The 10,189-nt window shown below is 36.0% G+C and overlaps 2 pseudogenes; both read right to left on the bottom strand.

Moving 5' to 3' along the window:
* Positions 1–505: 505 nt before the first annotated feature.
* LOC120208623 lies at positions 506–4,848 on the bottom strand (annotated as a pseudogene).
* A 1,766-nt stretch (positions 4,849–6,614) lies between these two features.
* LOC120208616 lies at positions 6,615–7,914 on the bottom strand (annotated as a pseudogene).
* Positions 7,915–10,189: the final 2,275 nt, after the last annotated feature.

Genomic DNA, 10,189 nt, shown 5'->3' with positions numbered 1-10,189 from the left:
ATTACTTTTAAAAATCATGTCAAATGACTTGAGCCTTGTATGAAGGATCTCTTTCAACTTATGGGAGTGACAGATTCATGCCGACAATCATTGTTTGATTCCCTCCGGCGAACTCAGCATCAACCCTTCTACTTCAGCATGTCACTCTGTGGCATTCACAAGGTTGTCGGACAAAATCATGTTTCAATTCGAATTTAGAGTAGAATATGGCAAAAATAAGAGCCTGTGAATTCGGTAAGAGCACAACAAATCAGTCGGATAACATTCAAATCATACTGAACATAGAGAGGGTGTGAGGAAAAACAGCTGCAATGATGGAATATTATTGATCGTAACTTGTGTAATCTTGCCCAGCATAGGATTAAGATTTCAATCCATGCATTCACCACCAGTACTAAGGGGTGAAGTTAATGAATAGAACCCATTCACAACTTTAAGGAGAACGGACAAACAATTCTCAATCAAATCTATGGAAATACTGAACACTTTGCCATGTTTGAGTAGAGGCAACCAGTGACTATGATCAAATGACACTGAAAACAAAACTCATCATCCATAAACATCTTAATTCTCTTCCAAAAATAAGTTTACACCGATGTTAGTTTGATGAAGAGGGTCTTATCTTTGCTGCTGGTAAATAAGACTCCAGCATTAATTCTGCTCGGGAAGGAGAACTGACTTGACCAATCAAGTAGGTATACTTCCATTCGTTGTCGGTTTTGTCCTTGAACATTTCGGCAAAAACTTTCCCGGCTCCATGGGTCCCACGGATATAGAAATTAACCTGTTTAAAATGGTTAATAAGCAATCACCAAATAAAAAATTGCACATGAGAGGCCTAGGACGCTAAAAAACTGCAATAATATAAAGTTGCTTACAAACATCTAAACAAATAAAGAATTTTCCCCAACAATCTTGTAAAGACTAGAGGGTCACCTCCACATGTTCTATGCCATTTTCGTCCGTGTAAATCCTGTTTGGAATACGTTGGCGAGCAGCACGATTTCTAGTTTCTTGACCATAGCCGGTAATATGATGTCCAATCCTCACCCTAACCTGACAGAAACAAATGTAAATACCATGCGGCATAGAATTAGGATCACATATACTTCGGTTGTCTGTCGAATATATGCTTAGTCATATAAACATGTAAGAAAAACAGAAACGTACTTATAATTTATCAAGCTAGTATATGCTAGATTCATCCAAAATCTGTCCTGATAACCGCTCTATGTTATTTGTTCTCCGTTTTATTTTTAATCTCCTTAGCATACTCCGTTCTTATTTATGGCTTCTAAAATATTATTTTGATGTTCATGCTGGCTGTAGATTATACTGACAGGCTTCTGCCTAAAGATCCACAGTTACTTATAATACATTAATATTTCTAGTTTCGACCGAGAACTGATTAACTGAGATATACTCCAATGCCCCGTTTCAGAGTGTTGGGTTCAAAGACAAGAAAGCTGTTTTCTACAAACCTGGCTTTCGTTCTGAATCCTTTCCAGAGCTTGGTTGAATATCTTATACCTATAAAACCATGGTTTTGAATTATGATGCAAGTAAAGAAGGGATAAGCTTAGCAACTCCAATCGCCAACTAGGCATTTGAAGCTTACTCTCTTGGTTGAAATATCAACTCCTAGAAGACAGCATATCCTGCAGCAGCTGCAATGCCGAGCCCAACAAGGATTATGAGACTGTAGCTTGCCCTCTGTAAATGTCACAGGCTTTTCTGGGATATTATATGTAGGAGCATCAAACGGATCCTCAACATTGGATAACTCTTTTCTAGTCTGTCAAAGGGATAAAGACGACAACTCAGAGCGACTGATGTGAAGCTTCAAGTAACCATAAAGCCCACAAAACTAAGAAATGCAGGAATTATATGGACCAGTATAGCATTTGATGAGTACAGCCTCAGAGAACTCTGAATTTAATCATTCTTTCCTTTGTTGTACACAATTGCCTTTGAGGTCCCATGAGGACAGATGGTATTTACTCGGTATGGAATAAACTTCAGTAGTGATTATGTTTTCTTTAATATTTATTGCAATGCAATAACCAGAGTATGATGAAATAATTTAAGTGATTCCATGCACAATTAGGAAAGAAAGGTGATGCTAAATCCCGCACACTTCCGGAAAGATTCCTCTTTTGCATCCGGGCATAGATTGCCTCACCATAAAAGTGGATAAAACATGAATTCAGTCGCACATTATAATTATAAGGAAGCATCATGAAAATTATTTTTTTTCAATTAAAGCCAACAGAGATAAGAACACAAAAAGGCCAAAAATTTAAGCTAAGATCCGAACCTCAGATGCTTCTTTTGATTGCTTTGAAGTTCTTGATGCAAAGGATCTAGCAAAGTAAGGAGACACGAGCTTCAATCCACAATTTTCTACGTGATGGACCGAAGCTTGAAACCTAACTATACAATCTCCGCCACACTGTCCCCTACAAAGAAGTGAACTGCCTTTCGGACATAATTGTCAGATAAATTAGGTAAACCATTATCGGAGAAAAGAAGATAACAATTATTCTTATGCTAATCCAACTTGGAATTAACTTTTATGCACTTCACAAAGTAGGTCACTTATGCATGAATCAATATTTTACGCAACAAAGTAACAGAAAGACAGTTAGGTGAACATGGAACTTCTCCATAATAGATATCTAATGATAATAGCTGTAAAGTTAAATTTCAGTAACAACACGACTACAAAAATCCCATCGACCATAACCTTCAGGCATTTGGATGAAACTCAGGGAGAAAAATATTCTCTATTAAATTGAACATAAATGTTTCAGATAAACATAGATGAGAAATAACTAACCATTAGCTCCAAGTACACCCTGCAGAATGAAAGAAGAAAGCATTTTGCACTTTGCAGCTATAGAGAGAGAGAGAGGGGTGTGAGAGAGAGAGAGGGGGGTGAGAGAGAGAGAGAGTACAAATAGAAAGCACTTAGTCTGCACACTTCAGCCATTTAGAACCCAAAAAAAGAAGAAGAATTTAATAGATTGAGAACTACTGCCTCACCTTCGATGTATTATTGGCACCTGTTACATACTGTCTTGCAAAAGTAGAATTCGGATTCACTGGAGACTGCAGAAATAAGTATGTCATCAGAAAATGGTTCAACAACCGAAACAGATTGAATATATCTAAGAAACACTCTTAGAAGAATGTAAAACCATAATGCGATCATATTAATCAAGTCAAAACAAGGTTTAGGCTGAAGTGCTGAACTCATAAAAGCAGAGGAAGCTCCAATAAATTTGATTGGCTCATAGGTCGTTTGTTATACTAATAAGTACTACTTTATTTATTTATTTATTAATTAGGGTGAACAAAAGGTAGCATCCTTTCGAAAGACTCTTAAGCTTCATACAACCCTGCAGACGTGCTTGGACCAGTGACCTCGGGGATAACACCAATTCCTTAACCACTGAGCTTAATTGGTTCATGCTAAGTACTAACTTGTATATAACTTATGCTACTATATTCTATATCCCTCCATCTCACTTAACAACTTACCAATCACCATTGCAACTACTTTGACAGCTAATAACACAAACAAACAGAAAAACATATCAAGCAAAGCATTTGAAAGAACAGTAATGTCAAAATAGGAAAACTACCCATAGAAAGCAAGGAATGGTGGAATTCATCAACATACCCTTTTAGAAGCTGATGCAAAATCATTCAAAAAAAAAAGCTTAGATTCCAGAAACGATCTGAAGGGACCACGCTGTATGCTCTTACTAGATATTACACACCTCCTAATGTTCTGCATCTTCAAACTACAAAAAGCTTAAACCTTTTTTCTTCTAAAACTCTACGAAAAATACTACTTTCTTTCTGGATTACAAACAAAACAATAAAACAACAAATCAGAACACGAAAAAAAACTCAAATAATTCACTTCAAAAAGCATAACCAGTTAAGAAAGACGGGATGCAATTGGGGAAACAAGAAACCCCAGCGGTAGAGATTTTATTGAAGAAAAATGGCATCAAAGGCTCGCACTTGGGTCTAACGTGAGTCCAATAGTTGCCTACAAAAACATAAAACACACCTTAAAGGCCTAGTATCCTGAAGGATATAATGACAAACATTTCTAGATAGAGGGTTCAAAGTGTAATTATGAGAGACAAAAGGGCTTTCTCTCTTGCAAAATATGAAATATTTATCTACCATATCTTATATAAAGCTTAATAGTGTACAAAGATATGACATGTAATTGTACTTTTTGTTGAGCAAAAGCTTGAGCTTTTGAGGTCTATGATAGAGGTGGAATGAAGACATAGGAAGTTTTTTAGTTTTGGGACATTAAAATTGAAGGGTAAATTATTTTAAATACTAGTCACCTTTAATGTCGGATTCGTTTATGCAACTGATATTTTAATTTTTTCAATTTTAACATTGACATTTATGTTTAACTAAAATTATATCCCTCCGCTGTTAATTTATTAAGGGCACGATGACATGACATCTTTGTGTCGTGACGGTGATATGTGCCTCCCTCACCAAAATAATGTCGTTTTAGCGCAACAGTTTGATACTCAAACAAGCCAAAACGAAGTTGTTTATTAGAGTCATTTGATGAAAAATTACTTTCCATGAGATTCAAACCAAAGTTCTTAATGAACCAATGCTAAACATCAACCACCAAACTAACATTAAAATTATTTTCTTAACAAAACTAATATATATGTTTAATAGTAGTTGTATACTTTCATCTTCCTCATCAATCCAAATCCATAAACACCTCAATAATGCCAACCAACTGCCAAAGTCAAAGTTGTTGATTTGGCTTCCAGTTTCAACACCCAACCGCATCCACGGTGAAAAGAATGTTCCTGCATTGGCTCTTGTAGGTTTCCAATTAACTTTTGGTTGTTCTCCGAAAGTGTGGAAATTAATTTTACGAAGAAATGAAAGAAGTAGAACAATCTTAATTAAGATTACAACGTAAGATCACAATCCCACACTAAAGAGAGTATGCCAGACAGTGAAGATTAAACTTTCATACCTACTAAACATCCAATGATTGCATGAATCAAAAGGGTTAAAGTTTCCGATTCATTCTTATTGTGGTTTTCTTCTTGTACATGAGATGTAATTCAAAGGGGTAATATGAATATAAAGCTGGGGAATTGAAAACATCATATGTAATTCATAACAGCAGTATCAGTAGCAGAATTGTTTTATGATATGCTAATTACCGACAGGAAATGGCGTTTCATTATGTTATATAGATCAGTGATTCAGATTATCATGGACAAACTTTTTCAATCTCTCAGATATCCTTGCAGCTCCGTAATCTGGTGATCCCTCCCAAAATCTACCACTATTTCAACCCAAAAATCAATCATTAGAAAAAATGAGTAAACGAAATCAAAGTCATTAAAGCACAACAGTGGATGTACCTTAAGATGAATGGTATGTAGAACAGTATCATCATCGACAACAGAGAAACCTGCACTAACAATCTCAGCCCTTTCATCACGTAGAATACGAATCGTTTCATTGAAAACGAACCGGCTGTTGAACCCGGTACTCAATTGAGCTTGGCATTTCGTCTAACAATTGGTTGGCATTCTATGGGTTTGAATTAGAGAGGAAAATGAGAGTATACAACTACTATTATAGATATATATTAGTTCTGTTAAGAATATAACAAGTTCTTGAAGTTAGCTTGGTGGTGGAGTGTTTAGCAATGGTTTATGAAGAACTTTGGTTTGAATCTCATGGAAGGTGAATGGTATTTGAAGTAGTTTACCCAAAATTTAAAACCTTTTGCACTTGAAGAGGAATGCCTTTTCTATTTTAATAGTAGAGAACCTTGGAGATGCCTAAAACAAGTGATTTTCTTATTCTCTACTTCGCTTAGCTTGAGCCAAACATATATTTGAAATGTTTAGATTGACGTAGTCACTAAAAAGTTGGTACACAAAAACGTCGCACGTGCAATAAAAGATAAGTCTGTGACCTTATCGCCACCATTCGCTTTGTTCTTGTGTAATTTTATTTTTAAATTTTACCCCAAGTTTACTGAAATTTGGTTGAAGCCGCCTGAGTTAAGTATTATTGCTGCGCAAGGATTGTGTGTGTGTTTTCATTCTGGCTAAGAATATTACACAACTTATATAAATAAACTGAGATCTTGATGACAATTTCTATGTTCTTTTGAGTGGCGTTGTCGTGAACGTTGGGAGAAAGGGGATGCTGTATATTATCGATGGGGTTTTGCCATAGTTGAACTATTGCAAAAACTTAGCTGATAAGTCATGTAGTCACTGGTTCTTCTGATGTAAATGGCTAGATGGGATCAGATTCTCTCTCTTCCGGTACAAAATCCACCGTCCTTGGCACATGATCTCGTATGGTCGAAGGCGAAGGATGGCGGAACAATATAGATAGGGTTGCTTTGATCCAATTTGCTAGATGGGATGCTTTGTTAGGGGTGAACTGAATCCTCTAACAAAGATTGTCAGACTAGAAAAACAACATCGGTCCATCGTAATACAAGGGAAAGAACAAACACAGATTCATGACGTAAACCTGATTATTCAATGACTTTAAGAACTGATACATAATAAACAAACAGCAGTCACACCATGAAGAAGGATGAGACATGCTTGAGATGATGAAACTAGAGTCATCTTCTTTCATGGTTTCAAGGAAAAGAATCGATAACATTACCATTGAAACATAATTCATTTGAAGTAAGTGATCCCAGCCTGACCACTTTTTGTAACCACCTCAAAGTTCCCAGCAGCAATCGACCCGTTTTTGCTCGAGACCGATCTTCTTAATTCCGAATACGCACACTACTCTACTTCGACCACGGTCGTGTGCTCCGAGAACCCCGAAATCGAAGCTCCAACTCCTTCCCCTGGCATTATGAAACAGAGAACAAAGGGCTAAATATGCAGCAGAAGGCAGAAGCAGATGAAATCATTGTAATTCTTGTTTGTTAGAAGCTTACTTACCACGTGCGACTAATATCAAGTTTTCAGAAGGGTATTTATCAGCCAATGCCGTAATAACTTGTTCATATCTACTTCTACAACCCTCCACTGTCTCTTCCCATTGCGGCAACTGTAATTTTTTTAAGACAAAATTCTTAAATTGTTTAGAAATTGGATATATCAAAATCAACGGCGAGTACTTTACTATATCTTTCTTGATAGTCTGAAGTTCAGAGAATACTAAATTAGATTATTAATTACAAAATATAAAAGAAAATGCGATTGCAATCCGCACCTCCCCATCCATCCCTAATCTTATGATAGTCTGATTGAGAAACATTACCTCTTTGTAAACTCGTTCGACACATGGATCCAACGTGCCACTTGGAAGCATAGACTCAAGCTGTGGAACATCGAAACGGAAGATCCCATCCTTAGGCGCTAAGTCAACCCTAATTGTTTCTCTATTTAACGTCTCACACAATCCATACTCAATAGAAACATGTAAAATACAAGCAAAGTCTCAAATAAGAATGCGTAAGTAGTTTTATGACGTCTTTAGATGACTTGCCACTGGCGTCGACGTCGACGGTGCAAAGGGCGGAGACGACCTCGGAGGCTGTCTGGACGCAGCGGAGGAATGGGGAGACGAAGACTCGGTGGTGGATCGGGAACGGAAGGAGGGTCCGTAAAATGCGACCCGCCTTGAAAGCCCTGGCCAAGCTGTTATCTATGAGCGGAGGGTCCCATGGCCTCGCTGCTGTTTGATCCACGTGGGATCGAAGTTGTCCATACGGTTGCCGTGTCTCATCACGACGACGTTCTGGTGATACGCCTTCGTAGTATCCGGATCAGAGGAAGCCATCGTGGTTGATTTTTACAATTCCGATTTCTCCAACGAAATCAAAGGGTTTTTTTTTAATGCAAATGGATGGGAGTTTAGAATGCAGAGCAGCAATAAAACAGTTGCGCAATGCACACGTTCTCTCTATATTACTTGCAGGTTTCAGAAGTACAATATTTTATTAGAACTAAATTATTGTTTTGACCCTTTTGGAAGCAAAATCAGGTAAACAACGTAGATGGAATAATGAATTAACGAAACAGGACACCTTTAAATATCTATTATAATATTTTGAAATTCGTGACATGAAATATATTTTTTATTAAAACATTTTACTAGCACATGATAAGTTCCAAAGCATTGTAATAAATGTTATAGATATAAAAATAAATTTCTATCAACAATTTATTTGAAATTTTTTGAGGTGCATCATTATTTCGTTAATTTTGTCACTTTTGGATGAATCCAGTAGACTGCTGGAGCATGGCTCTAAAAATTTTAAATTTTTATATAAATTTTTTTGTTTTGTTATTATATATTTAATTTTATATTTCTAACATAAATCACTCTAACATAAAATTTTATGTTTGTCCTTGAATCTATCTTACCACACCATAAAATTAAATTTTTATACTTTAATATGTTAATTATTCTTGTCAAAAGTGTTGATATAATATTTTTGTTCTGGAATGAATGATTGAAAGTGTTTTTATATGAGTTAATAGTGAAATAATTTAATTCAGATTTATTTATCTAACGAATGTTTATAGACGTTTAAAATTACTAGTGATTGATTTAATTAGATGAATTATTAAATCTTTTAAATAACATCAAAGGAGGATTAGAAAGTTCATCTCTATTGTAGAACGGAAAATTTTATTCTTGATAACTATTGAACTCACAATTTAAAGGAAAAAGAAGATTTCAATCCAAAAATTTTTAACAATTTGCTCAAGAGATTGTTAACGACATATTTAACTTGTAAATAAAATAAAAACATATTTAAAGAATCTATTCCAACCGAAAACTTTTAACAATTTGCTCAAGAGATTGCTAACGAAATATTTAACTTTTAAATAAAATAAAAACACATTTAAAAGAATCTATGTTAATACATTTTTTTGGAATTAAAGCAAAGCCAGAACAGAAGGTTATACTAAGCTCAGTCAGAGGAAGGGAGGACAGTCCATTAGAATATTTTTTTATTTCAATTAACAACATTATATAATGTAATAGAAGTATATGTTTTTATTTTTTGAGAAAGAAACCAAGATTATATTGCTTAGCCATGAATGGCATCAGATAATAATATGTCCAAAATACAACTAGGTGATTCATAAGCATGGTAAGATGTCACTTGAAGAGATAATGCAAAGCGAGCAAGACCATCAGCGGCCTTATTGACAAACCGACGAACAAAATGGATGCTAAGATGACCATGAGCAGAAAGCAGACTGCGAACCTCCTGAAGACTATAGTACAGTGGCGACAATGTTGGAGAAGGTGATTTCAGAAGCCGAATCACATTAGCCGCATCACTTTCAATTTGAATATGATGAGCATCTAATTCTAAAGCCATATAAACATCCTGTAGGATTGCTTTAGCCTCCACCAAACTGAGAATCAATGGACCAATTATCGGAATGGCTTGCGCGGTAACAACTAAACTGTGATGATCTCCAGCGATTACACCTACTCCTGAATTTCCAGTCGACGTTGGGCATGCATCGTCCACATTAATGGTGATAATATGCTCCTCTGGTTTGTGCCACCGATCAGGGTCCCCGTTAAAGAAGATGAGAATACCATTCGACCTTGTGCCGCCGTGTAAGCTGAAATAAGGGACTGACTTGATGCGATCAGCTGCCAACCTGGAATCAATCTGTTATCATGAAGAAACACATTTCAACGATGCCAAATATTATATAACAAAACCAACAATAGCATCATTGAGGAAACATGCAACAAATCCAATTGAATTATGTAACCAATCTCCAATTGAATTATGTGGTTGATAGATAGCAGAGGACGTGAACCCAGCAGAACGATAAATACACCCACAGTGACACAATCTCTCATGGCGTGTAAAACCGTTTCATCGGCCTCTTCAGACAGACAGCACGAACCATTACTTAGCCCAGCCAAAGAAAGGTGTCTACCAATGGGGAGATGTAACACCCTCAAACCAATGCGAGTGACCCGATCCGATATGAGGTGTCACATTAGAGCCGCTGGAGCGATACACGGTAAAAATAAATGAAAAATAAAATAAATTTTTTGGATAAACTATTTAAACCATAAAATAATTTATAAATAAAAATACAAGTTTAGAAATCATTCATATATTAAAATAAAATTTTAG

The sequence above is a fragment of the Hibiscus syriacus genome, unplaced genomic scaffold (genome assembly GCF_006381635.1).
Source record: "Hibiscus syriacus cultivar Baekdansim isolate YM2019G1 unplaced genomic scaffold, ASM638163v2 tig00016725_pilon, whole genome shotgun sequence".
Lineage (NCBI taxonomy): Eukaryota > Viridiplantae > Streptophyta > Magnoliopsida > Malvales > Malvaceae > Hibiscus > Hibiscus syriacus.
Note: the sequence above shows the minus strand (reverse complement) of the source record. Positions and strands in the feature narration are given on the sequence as shown.